Source organism: Polyodon spathula, chromosome 15, assembly GCF_017654505.1.
Source record: "Polyodon spathula isolate WHYD16114869_AA chromosome 15, ASM1765450v1, whole genome shotgun sequence".
Lineage (NCBI taxonomy): Eukaryota > Metazoa > Chordata > Actinopteri > Acipenseriformes > Polyodontidae > Polyodon > Polyodon spathula.
Window position 1 is genome coordinate 32,354,519 of NC_054548.1, and position 21,334 is coordinate 32,375,852.

General features: G+C 36.4%; 1 protein-coding gene across 2 annotated transcripts in view; it reads right to left on the reverse strand.

Annotated features, from left to right (window-relative positions):
* LOC121327925 (homeobox protein PKNOX1-like) overlaps positions 1–20,305 on the reverse strand; it is a 109,419-nt gene extending 89,114 nt beyond the window's left edge. The window contains exon 1 of one of the 2 annotated variants that reach the window (XM_041272280.1): positions 20,038–20,305. The gene's annotated coding sequence lies outside the window, so the exon portion shown is untranslated. The remainder of the gene's footprint in view (positions 1–20,037) is intronic. The other variant, XM_041272278.1, reaches the window with a different exon arrangement.
* Between the last annotated feature and the right edge of the window lie 1,029 nt (positions 20,306–21,334).

Consider the following 21,334-nt stretch of genomic DNA (forward strand, 5'->3'; position numbering starts at 1 on the left):
CTCTAGAAAGAGTGCAAAGAAGAGCAACCAGAATTATTCCAGGTTTAAAAGGCATGTCATATGCAGACAGGCTAAAAGAATTGAATCTGTTCAGTCTTGAACAAAGAAGACTACGCGGCGACCTAATTCAAGCATTCAAAATTCTAAAAGGTATTGACAATGTCGACCCAAGGGAATTTTTTGACCTGAAAAAAGAAACAAGGACCAGGGGTCACAAATGGAGATTAGACAAAGGGCCATTCAGAACAGAAAATAGGAGGCACTTTTTTACACAGAGAATTGTGAGGGTCTGGAATCAACTCCCCAGTAATGTTGTTGAAGCTGACACCCTAGGATCCTTCAACAAGCTGCCTGATGAGATTCTGGGATCAATAAGCTACTAACAACCAAACGAGCAAGATGGGCCGAACGGCCTCCTCTCGTTTGTAAACTTTCTTATGTTCTGTGGGCTTGCAGAGGCCTGCAATCCACCTCCATCCACCCCTCAATTTCCAGGATCCATCAGCCTCAAGTGAAAGGAAAGCTCTGGGCTTGCAGAGGCCTGCAATCCACCTCCATCCACCCCTCTATTTCCAGGATCCTTCAGCTTCAGGTGGCAGGAAAGCTCTGGCTTACAGCGACCTGTAATCCACCATCTACAGCTACTCAGTGACTGTTTTACCGCTTGAAAAGCAAGGCTGGAACTTTATTTTTAATTTTATTTTATTATTTTGCTACTATTGTTTGTTGTGCATTTTAATTGTTTATTATTTTATTCCTGGGTTTCTAATATTAACATAATCTATAGGTTAATATTCCAACTGAGTGGCTAAGGAAAACAAAACTGTAAAAAATTTGGCTATTGTAGTGTATTGTTTGCAGAATGATTGACTTTTCAGAGGAAGATTTCCAAGGGGATTTTGTTTGTAAACAATGTCAACTAACAGAACACCCGGAATCCAGGATAAGTGGCCTTGAGGAGCAATTGGCTGACATGTACTTCAATGAAGATTTAGCAGAATTAGCAGACTTAATAAACACCTACAGAAAGATTGTGTGCACGCCACTAGTAGGGAGGAGAGATTCCAACCAGACAGAGAGAGATAGATGGGTGACTGTTGGCCAAAACAGACAGGAAGGAGGAGCATGCCGCACAGGGGCGACTTCTCCAGAACTTGCCATGTCCAATCAGTACCAGCCCTTACTAGTTACTGATCTGGACTCTGACAGTTCAGAGGACATTGGAGAGAATGGGCCCCTAGTCAATCAGGAGCCCACTACCTCCAAAAAAAATGAGTCACTCTTAGAGGATGTTTCAGATGAAGTTGGGAAAAGATTTCAAACTCTTCACCAACACGAGGACTGTGAGACACCTTACAACAAGATGCTCATAGTGGGAGATTCTATTATTAGAAATGTCAACCTAACCCTCAGAAATTCTCAGGAGGTGGCATTATGTTGCTTACCAGGAGCAATGGCCTCTGATATTGAGGCCAACCTGAAAATCACAATCAGATTTCCACACTAATCACTCATGCTGGAACAAATGATACAGGATTCAGAGAATCTGAGATTCTAAAGAAAAAATACATTTCACTGTATCAAAAGGCTAAGTCATTATGTCAGAATGTAATTTTCTCTGGACCTTTACCTGTTACTAACAGAGGATGTGAAGCATTTAGTCGACTATTTTCCCTAAATAGTTGGTTATCCAAATGGTGTACATCTGAGAAAATGGGTTTTATCGATAATTGGGATAGTTTTTGGGAGAGACCGGGGTTCTTCAAAATAGATGGTCTCCGCCCAAATTGGAAAGGGCTACTAAGAGTAACAGAAAACATTGGATATTACTGTAACAATCTGTGACTCAGTGGACCATTGTTTGGGTCTCAGTTACCTAAGCAGATTAAACAATCAGTGCATCCTATAAAAATAGTAACTGTCCCCCTTTAAAAAAATGTTTTCTCTTTTACCCGGGGTGCATGTACTGAAAATGTAATTAGTATTAAAAAATGTAATTAGTATTAAAACTATCCAGATTCGATTTCTTACTTAAGAAATCGAATCTGGATAGTTCAGTTCTAAGTAATTTTAGACATATTTCAAACCTTCCTTTTTTTATCAAAGGTACTAGAAAAAGTCGTTTTTAAACAAATTAATAGTTTCCTTGGAAATAATAACATCTTCAAGAAATTTCAATCAGGATTTCGCACTAACCATAGCACTGAGACTGCACTTGTCAAAGTGGTAAATGATCTACATGTAAGTATAGATTCTAAGTGTTTATCTGCACTGATCCTTTTAGATCTGAGTGCTGCTTTTGATACTGTGGATCACAACATTTTAATTAATCATCTTAAGAGAATGGGTGGGCCCTTCTGGTAATGTCCTAAACTGGTTCATATCCTATTTAATGAATAGACAGTATTTTGTTGCCTTAGGAGAATCAACATCTGGACTAGCTAATATTACATGTGGTGTTCCGCAGGGTTCCATTCTTGGTCCCATGTTATTTTCTTTATACATGCTGCCACTCGGGGCGGTTATTCGTAAACATGGGGTGAATTTCCACAGCCATGCAGATGACACACAGATTTATATATCTGTTAAACCAGGTGACACAACAGCTATCAATGTCCTTTTCAAATGCCTAGCCGATATTAGAAGCTGGACGTCGCAGAATTTCTTACAGTTAAATTCTGATAAGACAGAAGTCTTTTAGCTTCTAATCTAAAATCAAATGTAAAATCTGAAGTGAAAAAACTGGAGGTTATTTTTGATTCTGCACTTCCCTTTGAACCACATATAAAATACATTACTAGAGTGTCTACTAGCTTATGTTCTTATGTTCTTATGTCCTTCTATCATTTAAGAAACATTGCAAAAGTTAGATCATTCTTGTTCTTGGATGATGCAAAGAAATTAGTACATGCTTTTATTTTTTCTAGATTAGATTACTGTAACGCCTTATTTTCTGGACTTACAAGTCATGCTATGATAGTGCAAAATGCTGCTGTTAGAATGCTAACTAGAACAAAAAAAAGGGCTCACACGTCTGTGTTGGCATCATTGCATTGGCTTTCTGTGGATTACAGAATTGATTTTAAAATTATATTACTAGTTTTTAAAGCACTGAATGGGCTATCTCCACAATATCTAAATGATATGCTAATTCCTTATCAGCCTGAACGAACTCTGAGATCTGCAAATGCTGGCCTTTTATGTATTCCGAGGGTGAATAGTAAAAGGATGGAAGAGGCTGCTTTCTGTTTTAATGAACCGACACTCTGGAACTCCTTACCCCCTTTTATCAGAGATTCACCTTCAATTGCAATCTTCAAATCTCGATTAAAAACATACCTTTTTAATATAGCTTTTCCATTTAATTTTTATGTTTTATTCTGAATTTTATTGTTACTTCAGTTTTTATAATTGTACTCTTTTCTTACTGTTTATTATTGTATTATTGTTTTTTTCTTTATGTAAAGCGCTTTGAATTGTATTGTACATGAACTGCGCTATATAAATAAAGGTTTATAATTATTACTATTATTATTATTATTATTATTATTATTATTATACACCCGTGCCTGAAACTGGGGAAGATACTGTATATGACAATATGATGTTTTCTGATGTGTATGTGTTAGATAAAGACGTAGCATTAATGAGGGTTTGAAGTGCGTCTGCTTTGAAATCTATTGATGTTATGTTGTGATCTATATTATATTGCTACAATTGTAAACATATTGTTGTTATTTTGTTTATGACTGCTTCCTAACGCAATCTGTCAAGGCACCAACTAGAGGGGAGGCCTTGATTTAGTCTTTTCAAATAATGAAGACAGAATAACTAAAACAGATTTCAGAAAACCATTGGCAAACTCAGTTCACCACATGGTCTCTTTGAAGTGCTTTTTAAAACCTACAAAGTAATGACGAAAGCTAAGGTTTACAATTTTAGAAAGGCAAACTATGAAGGTATGAAACAGAGAGTAACAGAAGTAGAATGGAGTAAAATTCAGAAAACATCCACAGAAAAAGGATGGCTGTTTTTAAAAACGTAGTACTAGAGGCGCAAAACAATTACATCCCAAAAGTAGACAAATCTAAATCTAAAACAAAACTGCCAAAATGGTTTAATAGATCAATTAAAAAAAAATATTCAGAGAAAAAAGTCACTTTACAGAGTGTTTAAAAAGGACCAAGAACAAAGTACACAGAAAGAGTACTTGGAGCTGCAAACACAAGTCAAACACAAGTCAAAAAGGAAGCTAGAAAGGCCAAAAGAGATAGAAATCAGCATTGCTAAGGGGGCTAAAACAAATTCCAAAAAGCTTTTCCAATATTATAACAGAAAAGAACATTCAAAAAAGAGGTAAAATGTCTAAGACATACAAATGGCAAAATCATAGACGAAGAGAAAAAAATATATTAAATGATTAGTTTTTACAATGGATGATATGGACAACATGCCCCACATATCGACCTGTTCCTATCCAGTTTTAAGAACATAAGAAAGTTTACAAACGAGAGGATCCATCTTGCTCGTTTGGTTCTAAGTAGCTTAATGATCCCAGAATCTCATCAGGCAGCTTTTTGAAGGATCCCAGGGTGTCAACTTCAACAACATTACTGTGGAGTTGGTTCCAGACCCTCACAATTCTCTGTGTAAAAAAATGCCTCCTATTTTCTGTTCTAAATGCCCCTTTGTCTAATCTCCATTTGTGACCCCTGGTCCTTGTTTCTTTTTTCAGGCTGAAAAAGTCCCTTGGGTCGACACAGTCAATACCTTTTAGTATTTTGAATGCATATGACATGTATTTTAAACCAGGAATATTTACTTATATCAATAGGGTATTTTATCAGTGATGCAGAGATATGCAACACTGAATCAGGTTAAGAAGCTTCATTAATTAAATTGAATTATTTTAGTATTAGTTTACTCCAAAGGGGAGGATCCAGAACTAGGTGGGTATATAAAACTTTTCTGGGGAACACTGTAGGCTGGCTAGTGTTTGAGATGGTATCCTTGTTGTGAGGGAGCCAATTGTAGCTGCATTACTAGTTGTTTGAGTAGCCGTCTACTCCAGAAATGTTTCTTATTTTTGCTTCGTCATCCAGAGTTCTGTTTTGGTTTGTTTTTATGTTCCTGTAAATAGTTTCTTCATACAGTAGAGCAGGGGTCTCCAACCCCGGTCCAGGAGAGCTACTGTGGCTGCTGGTTTTCGTTTCAACTTAATTCAACCAATTATTGGCTTAATTAGTCAAGACTAACAGGTGTTCCAGATCTTTAGCCACTGATGATGTAAAGACACCTACAAAACCTGCTGGATAGGGGCTCTCCAGGACCAGGGTTGAAGACCCCTGCAGTAGAGAGTCAATTATCCAAACTAATTGGGACCGATACAGGTTTGTATAATCGATTTACATGGATAATCGAACAGGTATTAATAACACTTACTGTACCTTTAACAATGTATAGAATAACGTTAACAGACACAAGTAAAGATGAACCCGTTTTATATCACTTCACTTAATATCATACCTCGTTTATTATCACATAATATCACATTTTTCAAAAACCACTCGCCATGCACCATAGGTTCTTTGAATTTTTACTTCTCTTAATATCATCTCACAAACCTGCACTTTGTCACGTTTTGTGCAGCCTGTGAAATGCTGCGTGGCTGGGCTTTACAAAGTAACTACAGAATATAATTAACTTTCAAAGCAACTAACAACCAATAATCATCTCGGTTGATAAACTGACACTTTGTGCAGCCTGTCAAATGCTGTGTGGGCGGTCTTAACACGAAAACACCAACGTCACCAAAATGTTCTTCTTTAACAAAGTCAGTCTTATACAAATGCACACAAAAAACACCAAGTGCAATGCCTAATTGATAGTTCTTTTTTTTCGCACTCGTAATATCCTCTCATAGGCAAACGTGTATGGCAAGCCATCGGGGCCATAAACGTATTGACACAACGTGTAAGAAAGTTTGGCAGCGTCTTGTGAAAGTGCCAATGAAAGGGTAGCATTCTCATCACGTGACTGTTTCACAATGCCTATTTTAAAATGCAACGCATAGTGGATTTCTTACTAACATATAACCAATTTTCCATTTTATGCCTTTGATTCAACGTGTTGGCACATAGCCAATCAGTGTATAGTGTATAGTACATGGTACTTTGTAACGCTGCCCACAATGAGCCAATCCCGACTGCCCTTATAGGGCTGCATATTAAATGCTCAAAACACTGACCTGCTCACAGAGTAAAAAGATAGACTCTACATAGAAAATACATAATGTGCGTGTACATATACATATATTAACCGTTCGTATTTATAATTCTCATTCAAACAAGACAGGTTAAGATTTTTTAATGTATTTTTTTAATAATTCAACAAAAACGTTTACATTACGATGTCTTGCCTGGTGTTTTATTTCTAACTATTATTTTTAATAACACTGAATATATTCTTGTATGAAATTTAACTCGTAATGTAGCGGGGTTGATCATGTCAATTTAAATAGGCACTTTTGACTTAAATATTGTATTATATTCACTTTTTATTGAAATGTTTTTTTTTTGTTGTTGTTTTTTTATTTGAACATTTAAGCATGTCTATTTTGGCACACTATTTTCTGTTAGTTAATGTTCCCCTGTTTGCAGCTCTCATACGTGTCAATTGATTGATTTTGGAGAAGCTGAGAACATGGTATAAATGTTCTTGATTTCATGATTCCAGAGATTAACTTGTCCAGTGCAGCGTTCCCTCTAAGTCTAAAATTTGCGCATTTTTCACAGTAACTGGCAACAACCTTTTCACTCAGTTTACTAACTTTCGCAAATTATTATCATAAATATCAACCTCAAATCAAGCCTCCAGCCTCGCAAGGTAAACCTATTATTTTGAGACCATTCTTACAGCATTAACATAAGTATATTTGTGTCTGTCTTGCAGCTGATTCTCTGATTTCCCTCTGTAAAAATGCACATCACATTAGTGCAGAGCCCAGTCATAAACATAATGTAATCAGTACATTAGTCAAAAATGCACATTTAAGTGTACAGTAATTGAATAAGACATATGATGCAGATTATTATTCATTTTTTTGCGAATTTATTCATCATGGGACTTCACTCCATGTCTCTGCTGAAACTCAACATAGCGGCTGCTCCAACGAAGAAAAAAATAAGTTTTGCTGTAATTCGTGTGATCATGTACGAGTCAGTATCCTTAAATATCATAATGCCAGTATTAATAAGAAATAATAATAATAACGCAAATAAGACAGCAACAATGGCAAAGCACTGCATTCTTCTATGCTGAAAAACTAAGACCTAAGGTACTGCGCTCAAGGCGGAGCTTTCCGAGTACGTAAGCTAAATTAATTGCGTATTTCATTATTTTTTAATTTATTTCTTTCCACGCTACCTGCCTTTAATGAAGCTATAATTAACTATTTTAAACCTGGGCCTTTTCTTTATTGAATCATGATATCTGACAAGGAAGAAACGAACTTGAAACAATTTTTCTAGTTATACAATCCTTAAAGGAAATTGATCGCTTTACTGTGTAAAGGATGTAGTCACTACACTACACACCGTTGGTTTCATAAAGACATTCTGTCTGGAAACACGATTCATTTTAAATCTGCAAAAAACCCTGCAGAATTAGGAAATAAACAATTGGGAGGATGAATTATGCGTTTACATTAAAAGGGACGCTACTTAAATTACAATCGGGTAATACATAGCAGTGAACCTCTTTTAGATCAACGAGTCAGTCAACACGCCTTTATCAGTGTTTCATATTTTATCCTGGTTATTATTATAATGCCAGTAAACCACTAAACTTAATTTGTGGAGTACTGTACATAGGATTACTCTCACATGACATTGCTGGACTGTTACTAAACTGTTTCATATTTTATATTGTTATTATAAATGCCAGAAATAAGCTAAACAGGTCTTTTCAAAACAACTTTATTTGTAGACTGAACTACAGTGTTAGTGGAAGACTGTAAATATGATTTTCACAACTGTGCTTGACATTTGGTTTTCTGAACTGTTGTAGTATATCTCTTAGGTTTTCCTGCTTATTTTAATGCCAGCAATGAGCCAAGTGATGTCTACAAACATTATGAAAGTTTTGAAGTGACTTCAGGTGCTTTACTTACTATTACAGCAACAAGAGTCTGATTGAAAAAAAAAAAAAAAAACTGTGGAAATATTTATTGAGTTTACTTATTTTAACTACCAACATTATATGTATGTTCAAATGCCATATTTAATTATTAATACATTGATAAAAAATGGGAACAAATGGAATTGGCCATTTTTGAAAAACAGAATTTGGTATTCCCAACAATGGAACAATTAGTAGCCCTAAAGATGGTTACAACTGAAGGCAGTGCAGAGGCAAGTGTTTTATGCAGGCCACCAGTTAAGCATGCAGTCTATAGCTATGGTAAGAACCGACAGGGCTGCATAGGATAAGAGGATGATTCAAAATCAGAGGCAGAGCCACAATAATGTCTTGTTTGTATTTAATGTCTTGTTTGTATTTAAAGTAAATTGTAAAATTATTGAGATACTTGTGTTGGAATACTGTTTCAAAATTGTATGATGCAATAAAAAATATACTTAAAAGGTTAATGCGTGGCCAAAGGTTTCTCACTGATAATTGATCCTTTCTCAGTATCTAAAAAGCTTAGAGGGAACGTTGGTCCAGTGTGATGTGAACCTGGGTTTGTTTGGCGTGGAGTAGAGTAATAGTATTAGTAACTGGACCCTGATTCGACGGGTGGTTGGAGAATATAAAAATGAAACAAAGAGCCACCCAATTTAAAGGTGCATCCCTGCCTGCGCTTTTGGTCTTCATTCTGTCATGTGTGTTTTGAAACAACTTTATTATTTTAAAAGGCATTGGGTTTTAGGAGTGCTGGAGATGGAGGCGTATTGGTTTTAGCGTTGTTTTTAGGGATCGCATTGAACCACACTGCCCTTTAGTTTTAAATTGAAATCTTGTTATTTAGTTACTGTTTTAATTAACGGGTAGCTCAAACCCCATGCCGTGACTTTGTATTCTAGATCTGCCATGTTTGCTTAGTTATTACCTGTATTTAATAAAACGATGTTCATTACCTGACATAATATTGTGGTCTAGGTCATTTCCCTTCTGGTATTCTGCCTGGCTGATCCCACCCGATCAAAAAGAATCAGTGCCTCTGGCACTATAACTTAAATTTTTATATTACAACTGTTTCAGATAACTATTCTTTCTTGTATGACATCTTATTGTATAAGTTAACACTATACATTGCCACCAATGTATTAATAATTATCATTTTGGTTGCGTTACCAGCTGTAGTATGAATTGGACTATATCATTTTTTTTTCCCCCAATTACAATGTATGTTTGTATATTATGCACATTTTAAGTGAAAGTGCTCATATCCAAACTCTGTTGCTAAATAGTAGATATTCCTGGAGTTTAAATATTGTCTTAGACTTTTAATTGAAGATTACAGGGTTTTTTTGGGGTTTTTTTAATTTCACGATTCCTTTTTTATAAGAATATTCCAGGCAGATTAATCTTTCGAATCAGGATTATTTTAAAATATGGAATAGATAATTAGTTAACATTGTTACAGTACATTTCTGTCTCCACTTAGGATGTCTACTCCTATTAGGCTTATTTTATGCATGAGATGAGTTCATGTTCTAAACGATACTTTTTCCCCATAGGCTCTTTGTGCTACGCGTAGCATAAATTTCACTATGCGTTGGGTTTTAACGTTATGGCCGTTTTGGCGTTTACCATTATTTTTAGGATGCGTAGTCTAATTATAGTCTTCTTTACACGTTGATAAATACCGATTCTCATTGGTCACTTACTTACGCGTTGTGTCAATATGTTTGTGGTGTTGATGGCTTGCCATAAACGTGAAACCACTATAGATCATGAACCGCTTTTTATCATGAAACATGCTACGGCAATTATGATAAAGCAGGTACATAAGTACCTACTGATGATATAGAGCTAGTAACCTATTCTATCACATTAAGCATACAAAATTACAAAGTTTTACAAATCATTAAATTAATGCAATTCAGTAAAAGTTTAACACCTACAGTTAAGGTAATGAAATACTGTAATTAAACATACCATATACCAAACTTTGAAAATCATCAAAGAATACAATTCAGTACAACTTTGACAAATTAACTTTAGGAATCATTAAACTTTAAAAATTCAGTAAAATGTTTCTATACTTTGATACTTACTGTTAAGGCATTGTAATAATGTGCAATTGAAATTAATAAAATAAAAGACCTTAGCTGCTCAATAACAGACAGGATCTCCAACCTTTACTGACAAAATAGAAGAAAAGTCAAGAACGAGGTGAGTGCTTTTAATTTGCTTAACTGCAACAATTTAAAAAGCCCATGACATGGAATATGACTTTTACCAAAAACCATAAAAAATAATATTAACCCTTTGCAGGCCTATGTCAGACCAGGTCCGACATTACAATTCTCCCGTTCCAGTCCAATGTTGGACCCAGCCCGACATTATCCAAAAGACGTAAAGCACAGGTCTCTAGCTGTTTTTTCTCCAGAAAAAGCAGAGAAAACCTTTCAATGCCCAAGTGAGACCGATATGAGCCAAATGAAACCGAAAAAAGGAAGTATCTCATAGCCCCATGCATTATAGAGATAACATGGACATAACAAAGGAGGCAGATGCTCCTGCATCCAGCGCTCAAAGAATATTATGGACATTTGCAGAGCTTTTTGAGACGGTATAGTAATAAAATAATGAACCAGATCGCATTACTGAGGAGTTTGGAGATAAAACGACTGATCAGGAGAGGATTTATCAGTTTGCACATATATAAAGAGGTATGTGAAAAATTCAGCAAACAAGGGGTGGGGCTTGGCTGGAGTAACAGGTTTAAAAGGCATTGAATCGCAAATGGCATTGAATCGCCTTTTGCGATTCAATGCCTTTTAAACCTGTTTTATTCTGAAAAAATATTTTAAACAACACGTGTGAAAATTGGACCTGATGCGCCTAACAAGCGCTGAATAAATGGACTGCAAAGGGTTAACTCTGTTGTGTTAGGTAGAAGTTGGCCATCTAGAAAGGGGGCAGAGCTACGGTACAGCCTGTAACACAATTATTGGTTCCCCCGTCTTGTCAACCTGAGGTCATGAGGCTGGCGCATGAGTAGCGCTGAGTTGAGATTATGCAACGTGATACCCAGAAGCAGTTCCATTGAGGTCCACTAGTGCACCTGCGATTGCCAAAGAATTATTGCAGATTATGGCTAGAGTAGGGATCCCTAAGCTAATCCTGACTGATCATTGAACTACCTTCTGTCAAACAGGTTAAAGAAAGTTTACAATATATAAAAAATACATCCCATCAGGACATCTGTTTATCATCCACAGACATGGTTTGGTGGAATGTTTCAATCAGGCCTTAAAGCTGATGCTGAGATGATTTGTGAACCAAGAGCAAAAGCACTGGGCATCACTTCTCCCCTACCTTTTCTCAGTGAGAGAGGTGCCGCAGAGTTCGACAGGGTTCTCCCCCTTCGAGCTCTTGTATGAGCGACAGCCTCACGGCATCCTCAATCTGTTGAGATAGGGGTGGGAGGAGCAAAAAGGCTCGTCCAAAACTGTAGTGCAGCATGTGCTCTTACTGAGAGAACGCCTGGATTTGGTTCGTCTTTTGGCCCAGGACAATCTCAATCGGCACCGGCATTACAACAAAAATGCACAAATTCAAACCTTTCGATTAGGAGACAAAGTAATGCTGCTGCTTCCTTCCTCCGAATCGAAACAATGTGCTAAATGGCAGGGTCCATATGAAGTGATTCGGGCTATAGAAAAGGTGAACTGACAAAGTGGCATTAGCAAAGAGCTGGGGTGACTGAGCCTTCCAGAAGTGAGTGGTGCAGTCCAATTGTGATAGTGGCTAACAAGGACGGCACCAACCACTTCTGCGTTGATTTCCGTAAGGTAAACGCTATTGTCAAGTTCAATGCCTACCCCATGCTTAGGTTCAACAAGCTTCTAGGTAGACTGGGAACCACAAAGTTTATCTCCACTCTGGACCTGACGAAGAGATACTGGCAGATCCCCTTAACCCACAGTTCTAGAGATAAAACCGCATTTTCAACACCAGAAGGGGTGCTCCATTTCACAACCATGCCGTTTGGGCTTCATGGTATGCCCACTGCCTGTCAGAGACTAATGGACCAGGTTACATCCACATTGTGAGTATGTGGCAGCGTATACTGACGATGTGGTTATTTACAGCTCCAACTGACGAGAGCATTTTGCTAGGATAATGGACGTTCTTCAGTCTCTAAGGGTAGCCTAGCTGGCAGCTAACTTGAGAAAATGGGCATTGCCAAAACAGACACACAATATTTGGGATTTATAATGGGGAATGGAAAGGTGAAACCCCTTGTCACCAAGGTTCAGGCTTTGATGGACGCAGCAATCCCTAAAACAAAGGCTCAGGTGAGGTCTCTACTGGGGTTAGTCGGTTATTACCGTCGCTTTATCCCCGAGTATGCCACAGTGGTAAATCCCTTAGTTGACCTCACCAGAAAGACCGCACCAAATTCAATTAAGTGGTCAGGAGAATGTCAGGGGGTGTTTGATACTGTTAGCGATTCTGCCAGGCCCCTGCTCACTACAGACTTTACTAAGAGATTCATCCTCCACATTGATGCGTTGGGTGTCGGTTTGGGTACAGTCTTGTCGATAGATGGAGTAGAACACCCCATCCTGCACCTCAGTATAAAGATTCTACCTCAGGAGCACAACTACTCCATGGTCGGAAAGTCTGGCCATTAAATGGGCTAGTCACTCTTTACAATACTGACTGCTGGGACATTCATTTGATCTCGTCAATGACCACCCCCCACTCAAGTGGTTAAGCCCAAAGAAGGACAGCAATACCCTTCGTACCACATGGTACACCGTGTGGGGAAAGACCACCAAAATGCAGATTATTTTTCCCGGGAGGGGGGAGTAATGGGAAAAGCAGATTTTGACGAGAGTTCCTTCGGCTCCACTCTGAACGATGGGATATGTAAAAGAGATGGGATGATTCTTGGTGTTAGATCTCCCTCCCGACCTATGAGGGCGCAGTGTATTGGGAACAGAATACCCTGGACTAAATGGTACAACAGTTTATTCCCAGGGTTAGGAGGAAGTCAGCTATCTAGAAAGGGGGCAGTGCTACGGTACACGAAACCAATGACCCAGACGGGAAACGGTGTGGCAGCTGCGGATTGGAGGAGCAGATGCAATCATTGACCAAGGTTATAAAAAGGGGACGTAGTGATGTGATCTGTTCCTTTGTGAATGGTTACGTTAAATGACAAGAACTTGTGTTTTGAAACGTGGCCAGCACTAAACCCGGATCACTGCACTTTTGTTGTCACTAAATAACTGTACTCACCACAAGCACTAGAGCAAACACTGTGGACTGGTGTTTATGTATGTGTTACATGTGCGTGAAATGAAACAGGACTGTTATTATTTCGGGCAAATCCGCGGATTATAGATAAGCAATACATGCTGCTGTATTGCTTCATTAACATTGTTATTGTTTACTGCTGTTAGCCATCAGTAGAGATTATACAATTAAACCTTCACTGCACCTGGATTATCGTTGTTTGTCTGATTATTGATCACCTGCACCTGCACACTGTTAACCACTTTGCCACGCACTGCCAACAACTTTAAATCTCATTTGGGAATACTTGTCATACCTTTCTTAAAAATGGTTCAGACGGTGTCATAGGCACTTTAAAGCACAGAATGATCCTGTAAGGTTTTGGTGGTCTGAATAATTCTGTAGCTTTCATTTGCTTCCGTCTGATGGTCCTTTTTTGGCAGCTAAATCTTGTAGCCGTTAGCAGAAGCAGATGTGTGCGTAATACACCACATGTGATTACAGGTGCGTTTGGTTGATTAGACCAGGGGTTCTCAATCCTGTGCTTTGGGGACACGTGTCTCTGGTTTTCATTCCAACTTAGCTCTCAATTACTAACTAAACCCTTAATTGAGTTACTAATTAGCTTAATTAGGCATTTTTAATTGTTATCTGCTCTTAACAGTTGGAGATTTCAGCATACCCATAAAATGTTATGAGTAAATTGAAATCTGCAACTTCTGCATCACAGGCACTGCACACTGCTTTGGTATAATTTTATTCAGGTCTGGGGTCTTCACAAGGTAAATGCTAGGGATGCGAATTTCAAATAATTTCCTATCCGAATGTACAGAAGCCAACATTTTAATGTATTTGAATAAAAGGCAAATACGTACAGTACTGTGCAAAAGTTTTAGGCAGGTGTGAAAAAATGGTGTAAAGTAAGAATGCTTTCAAAAATAGACATGTTAATAGTTCATATTTATCAATTAACAAAATGCAAAGTGAGTGAACAGAAGAAAAATCTACATCAAATCAATATTTGGTGTGACCACCCTTTGCCTTCAAAACAGCATCAATTCTTCTAGGTACACTTGCACATTCCACTGCCCGTTCAGGCCATTTTATTTAAGTTGAATTAATTGCCCCCCAGGTTTTGTCAAGCTATATATATATATATATATATATATATATATATATATATATATATATATATATATATATATATATATATATATATATATATGCAGGTGATTCCAGCTGGAGTAGTGGATTATTAATTATTGTTGTTGCTAATGTATGTATTTTCTTATAACAGATGCCCTTATCCAGGGCGACTTACAGTTCTTGCAAAAAAACACATTACAAAAATCAGATCAGTCCAGACACAGAGCAATAGCGGTTTGATAAGCAGGATCATGGCTAATACTTAAAAAGAAAAAAAAAAAACAATGGTACTGTAACAAAGAACAAGAAAGTCAAAAAATGTAAACGAATTAGAATAGGTAACGTACTCATACTTGTGTGACACCTGTCAAGATTATGGAGACGATTATGTAATGGCCTTTAAATATTTAGCTTATTAGCCATGCTAATGCCAGTGATAATAAACATTAGATTCAAATGTGTGCATGTGCACAAATTTTATATGCTTAAGCACAAAAATATTTGAATTGTTCCAAAGGCCAAATGTGTGCAATGCGCAGAATGTTTCCATTGCATTACATTGTCATGTAGTATTCCAATTCTGCGCACTCACCTGTAGCTCGTGCTTTTTCTGCTATATTGGTAAATAATTGGTATAATTTTCATGCAAAAGCACTTACTTTTTGTGAGGGGATTTTGCATCGCTTTGAATATCTGGGCAGTAATATTAGTACTTGGTTTAAATTCTAACTTTGAAGCATACACATAACTTTAAGGACTACATTTCTATGTACTGCTTTTTGAAAAGTGTTTATGTTAAACACAATTAAAATTGCCTTTGATTTATTATTGCAGCCTACTGTGTTTGTTTTTTTCATTACATTTAACAAGACATGTATTGTTTGGACACGGAAAACGTGTTATAGTCCATTACAATGACACTTGAAAATGTAAAGATTATATTAGTCAATTTCTTGGTACAAAATTTTATATTTTTGATCAATGCATGTTTTGCCTGACTGGAAAAAAGGAACAAATATCAAACCTGTGCTTTTATTTTTCCATCTGAAAAAATTGAGCTTTTCAGTTCTTAGAAAGGGCCACAACTCAACATTACTAGAAACAATTGGGTGTAAGCTTTGACATCTAGGTAAGAATTTCATTATTTACTTTTTGTTTATTTGAGAAAGTATGTTAATTTGGAAAGTCAAATGTTGGAACTTTAGAACTGTTTCCTTGTTCAATAGGTGGTGTTTTAAAGTGACATCTGACTAAGCACGTTTCAGTTGACTCAAACACGACATAAAGTGGCCTGTGTGTAGTTGATTCAGAAAACAGGTTTGGGGCATATTTGCTATTTGTTGGTACTTTTTATTTTTCAACAAAATAATGTGTAACAGCCCTGACAATGTATTGTCAACGTTCTGGCAACTGCCTGCCAACGCAATTGCTTAAGTGGACAGCAATCCTACTACAGGCAACAGGTTCCAGGCAATATCCAATCAGAGCACTGGTGTGTGTCAGGTGATTCTGTCTGCTACAGTGAAAACAATAGTTAAAATGGACAGGAAAGCCGCAATTACTGGACTCAGGACAAATAAATACTTCTCATAGAGTTTCATGAAGGTTGGGCAATGCTGGAAGAGTTACTTTTAACAAGTTTCTTTTTCTTTTTTTTAAACTTCTTAAAATCTTTGTTCCAACTATTGTTAACTATATGGGAATACAAATATAGCTGCTGCAACTCTGCTAAACTGATGTCCATATTTTATTTTGTTACCTTTTATAAACTGTTACTCCGCAGCACTGTGATAACACTATGTAACACAATTTTTGTTCCTGGGTAGTAAGTGTTATTTCCTAATTGCTTATGCCTCAAAAGTATAGAAAATGGCTATTATTCCCCACAAACTTTGCTTTTGTGACCAGGACAGTGATATTTCAAAACATCACTATTGATGGGAAAACGGGCAAATGTGTGTCTTTTCGTTCACATAAAGTCAGAAAAAAACAACATATGAATCCAAATTAACATGTATTTATACTAAAGTAATACAAAAATGACTACAAAAGATTTAGAAGTGAGTAGTTTTTCTAAATTTACGATTATACTGTTATACTGATTATACTTTACGATTTTCCCATTGGAAATAGTGATATTTTGAAATATCACTGTTCTGGTCACAAAAGCAAAGTTTGTGGGGAATAATAGCCATTTTCTATACTTTTGAGGCATAAGCAATTAGGAAATAACACTTACTACCCAGGAACAAAAAAAAAAAAAAAAATGTGTTACACGGTGTAATATAACCATAAAAGGACATTTTTTTATGAGTGACAAAAGAAAAAAAAAAATCGCTTTCTGTACATCCCTGTGTAATGTGTATACACTTTGCATTTAATAAAAATTATATATGTGTGTGGATGCATGCATATATATATATATATATATATATATATATATATATATATATATATATATATATATATAGATGGATAGATAGACAGATGGTGTCTTCCAATAAATAAATAAAATATATCATATTACTGTATATTGTATTTGTTCTCAACTCTGTAACTGGTTGTATCGTCACTTTGAAGCTCATTCAGTAAACTGTGAAAGTAGCCTTTTCCTGTCGTTGCAAGAGCCACTTCTTAACCCAAATGCTCTTTTGTTGGCATTTGTGTTTTTCTTCATCTTCTAACAAATTCATTAACAGAAGTGCATTTATGGCTCGGGCAGGGATTTAGTCACGATGGTTGCGGGCGTCACGGATTCCGTGTCTTTCTAGTGTCCGCAATGTTTGCTGATGTGCGTGACTTGCAGGATGTCAGTAAATTGTGTTCAACCTGTATGTGATTTTATTGGAAAGTTTTTCTCCTTAACATTAAATTTCACGTTTTAAAAAAATGCATTTATCGTTTATTAATTCTAATGAATAATTACATATTTTGAACTAGCTCCAGCACTACTTCCTGTCCCTTTTTTTTTCTGGAGAAGAAAAAAAAAACATGAATCAAACTAAGCTCTTCGATTAAATACTTTGTGAAAGTTATGTTAACAGTTCATATTCAGTGTGCCTGTACGTGTGCGTACGTGTGTGTGTGTGTGTGTGTGTGTATGTGTACTATACTAACTGCCAGCATTCGCTGCAGGGCATACATTGAACAGTTTCCTCTTTTTAATTGAAATTATTGTTCCACTTGTTGTTTAATTGTTGTGCGGTTGCACTTAATTTAATGTACACGTCTCTTGTCTGCCCCACACCCTCTTTGTCTGATCCTTGTGTGTATTTCTCACCCCCAGTGTTACACTTGCTGTCTCTTACCCTTTCCCGTTTGAGTCTTTATTCTCTGCTTAGTTCAGCGCTTATAAATGTTACTGTTAGTTCGTAGTCACCTACGCAGAGCAAATAAAAAAGCAACACATTGAAATTGAATTTGCTTGTCTCTTCCTTCTTTGCAGAACCTGTGCGCACCAATGCCGCAATATGCTTTTATTAAAGAGTTATTTTATTTATTATCCCTGTGACGTTATTCTCCCTCTGTCATTTTCTCTGTGATTTTGAACGCATTGACCGGGTGACTGCTCTGTGATTTACATCCAAATTTTCCGTTACACACTCCCAGCCCTACTTATGGCCCTTTTTTGTTTAACGGCTGCCATTTCAAACTGTTAATTATTGTTAATTCCAGAACCACATGACGTAGTTCTAAAATATGATTGGATATTGCTTGGATTAAAGGCAATTTGTATCCAGTGTGAGTTGCCTGTTTGTTGTATCGTGCAACAGGTCAAATCCCCCGTGGTGACGTCACTGGCAAAACGTTGCTACAATTTATGTTGCCAGCGCACTGACTCGTGTAACAAGTCCTTAAAGCTTCTGAAGTTCTCATTTACATTGTAAGGTTTATATTATTCACTCACATGTAAGAGGCCAGTGTGATACTGAAACAACTGAACTCCCCCTGAAAGAATCTGGAAAGACTTTGAATGTTGGCTCATGAATTATGAGATATAACATAATTGTAGATGATAAGGAGTAATAATTCATCATACTGGGAAAATGTGTTTTTTATTCCAGAAATGCAAACGACTACACTTTGATATTATTTAACAAATATGCATCTTACTTATTATAAACTCTTTATAAATATATGAAAACAAAATGTAATTATAATATTTAAGGCATATGATATAATTTGTTTAGGTGACTTGACCCTTGGCATAAATTGTTATTATTATTTTTATTATTATTACTATTATTATTTAGAATTTCCTCGCCTCTGTATTGTTTATAATGTTTAAAAATAATAATATTTTAAAAGGGAAACATCTTATCTTTGTAAAAACAGAAAGCATAATGCATCTGAACAGTTTTAATAACAGTTACATATTTGCAATGACACAATAAATAATGAGCGCACACCAAAGTTAAACAGCAACACATTCCATGTGGTTAAACTTGTATTAGTTTGAAAACACGTGTATTTTCAAGCGGGTCCAAAACTCAAGTACCGGTACCTACTTAGTAAATTCGATACCAGTTGTTTAGGTTTAGCTATATGTACAAAGTATGTCCTTTTCCTTGGTTTGACTGTCAAACTACATCCATACTGTCAAAAATGTTTTTAAAAAATATCAGGCATGCTTTATCATTGTCATAGTTCGTAAATCTACCAACATAACGTTGCAGGGTTTAAAAAAAAAAAAAAAAAAAAAAAAAAAAGTTCGCTACTTGTCTTTAGATTAATTTGTTTTGGAACTTATCTGTCTATTACGTTAAACATGACGAGCAACTAGACTTATTTCTCTACAAACAAATATTTATAAATTACGCGGCTCTGCTGTACTATCAACACTGTGTAACAACAATGCTTGAAATCCCTCCTACTCTGTATTAAAGCTTGTTCTTTTTCTTCTTCCACGCACAGACGCCATGTTTCCTGCTAACCGCCAATAATACAATCTTAGTTAATGTTGTCTGTGATCTGACCGCTGTTTTTAACCCCACAGAAAGTACACATTTCATATTCTCCCTACAAACGAATACATTTTTTTCTGAATACTGTATTTATAAAGAAATATGAACGCAGTAAAAAACGAGTTTCTGTCCCTTTAATTGCAAAAAAAACCTGCCCACAGCAATTCTATCAATCGAGCGCAAGACAGCTGCCTATCCCTCCTCCTCCTCCTCCCCGCGCTCAACAGAAAAAAAGAACAGGCCCTCATTCTCTCAGTGGCTTTTCCAGAAATGTCCCCTTTCAATAAAGCCGACATATTTTTCTGTAATACATGTTTTTAATTTTCGAACCGAACACCAACAACTGGGTTCAGTTTTGACTACCCTGCCGTTCTGCGACTTGGCCGACTGATTTTTTGAGATTGTTTGACTGATAGGGAACGGAAAAATAACATTTTGAGTGACAGCTTACCTGGGTGCCAATCTTCGTCACTCTGACAAGCGGCTGCAGCAATCGGGACCCGCAGTGACCGTGCTACGTCACCACGCAACGACACGCCGCTCACGACCTAATGAATATCAATCGAGTGGGAGGAGGGTGACGTCAAACCGTCCGCGCAAATCCGCAGAGCAGGAAGATCACAAGACATTTTTCTGGAAGTCTGAACATCAAACAAGTAATCTGATATATTTATCATCATACTAAATATAAATTATATTAGCATTCAAAACAAACACCAGTACAATCTAAATAAAAATCTGTTATTGTTTTTCAAAGTTATTCACATTCATTTATACAATGGATAAAATAACAAAACATCTAAAAAAAAAATTAAAAAAAACAAAGTTAAAAAAATTATTTTAATATTGAGTAAGCCAGCCTTATTGCTTGGTTGAAGGAATGTAACTTCATATTGGTCCAATAGTTACGTCTTTTTTTGTCATAATAAAAATGTTTGTATGATTTTCTGAAATTTGAAGATATGTAAATGAGCTGAAGTATCCGTGTGTGTGTGTGTGTGTGTGTGTGTGTGTGTGTGTGTGTGTGTCAGTATATATATATATATATATATATATATATATATATATATATATATATATATATATATATATATATATAAATAAACAATAATACCAGCACACTTATACAAATACTCAAACGGTCTACATAGTAGCCGAGGGTCCCTTACTGGCATTAAAAAAAGCATCAACACATGTTAAAATCAGGAACTGCAGTCCTAGGTTAATCAATGGCAGGTTTCCATGCAGTTAAGAAGCTCCCAATTCTCTCTTAATTGTCATGATAATGTGATCAGCACGTCATACCGCGCAAATTGACCAAAAGTTTTTTTGCTTGCAAACATGTTGGAAAGTCAAACCTTATGCTGAAGACATCAGCAGTGAAGATCCCATTTGTTACGTAACCTTGCACAACCTTTCAGAATAACTGAAGACTTTGAGATGTGCTGGAAGCATCCCTGGCAAGCTCTTTGACCAAATAGGAACAAATAAGCAGAGAGCACGAGGGGTTTAGGGACCTTTTCATTCAGTATTTCTTTTATGTGACACAATTTATTCAACATTTCAAATTATCACCATTTGATAGTGCCAAATAATAGTGTTTAGTGATAGTGAAGCTACTACAAATTTGAAAAATACAGTACTCTGCAGTAAGTAAATAACAAAGCCCTTTGAAAAGCACAGAAAATATATGCTTTTCAACCTTTGCACTTTTGTTATCTTTGTGTTTGGTCATCAGATAGCTGATT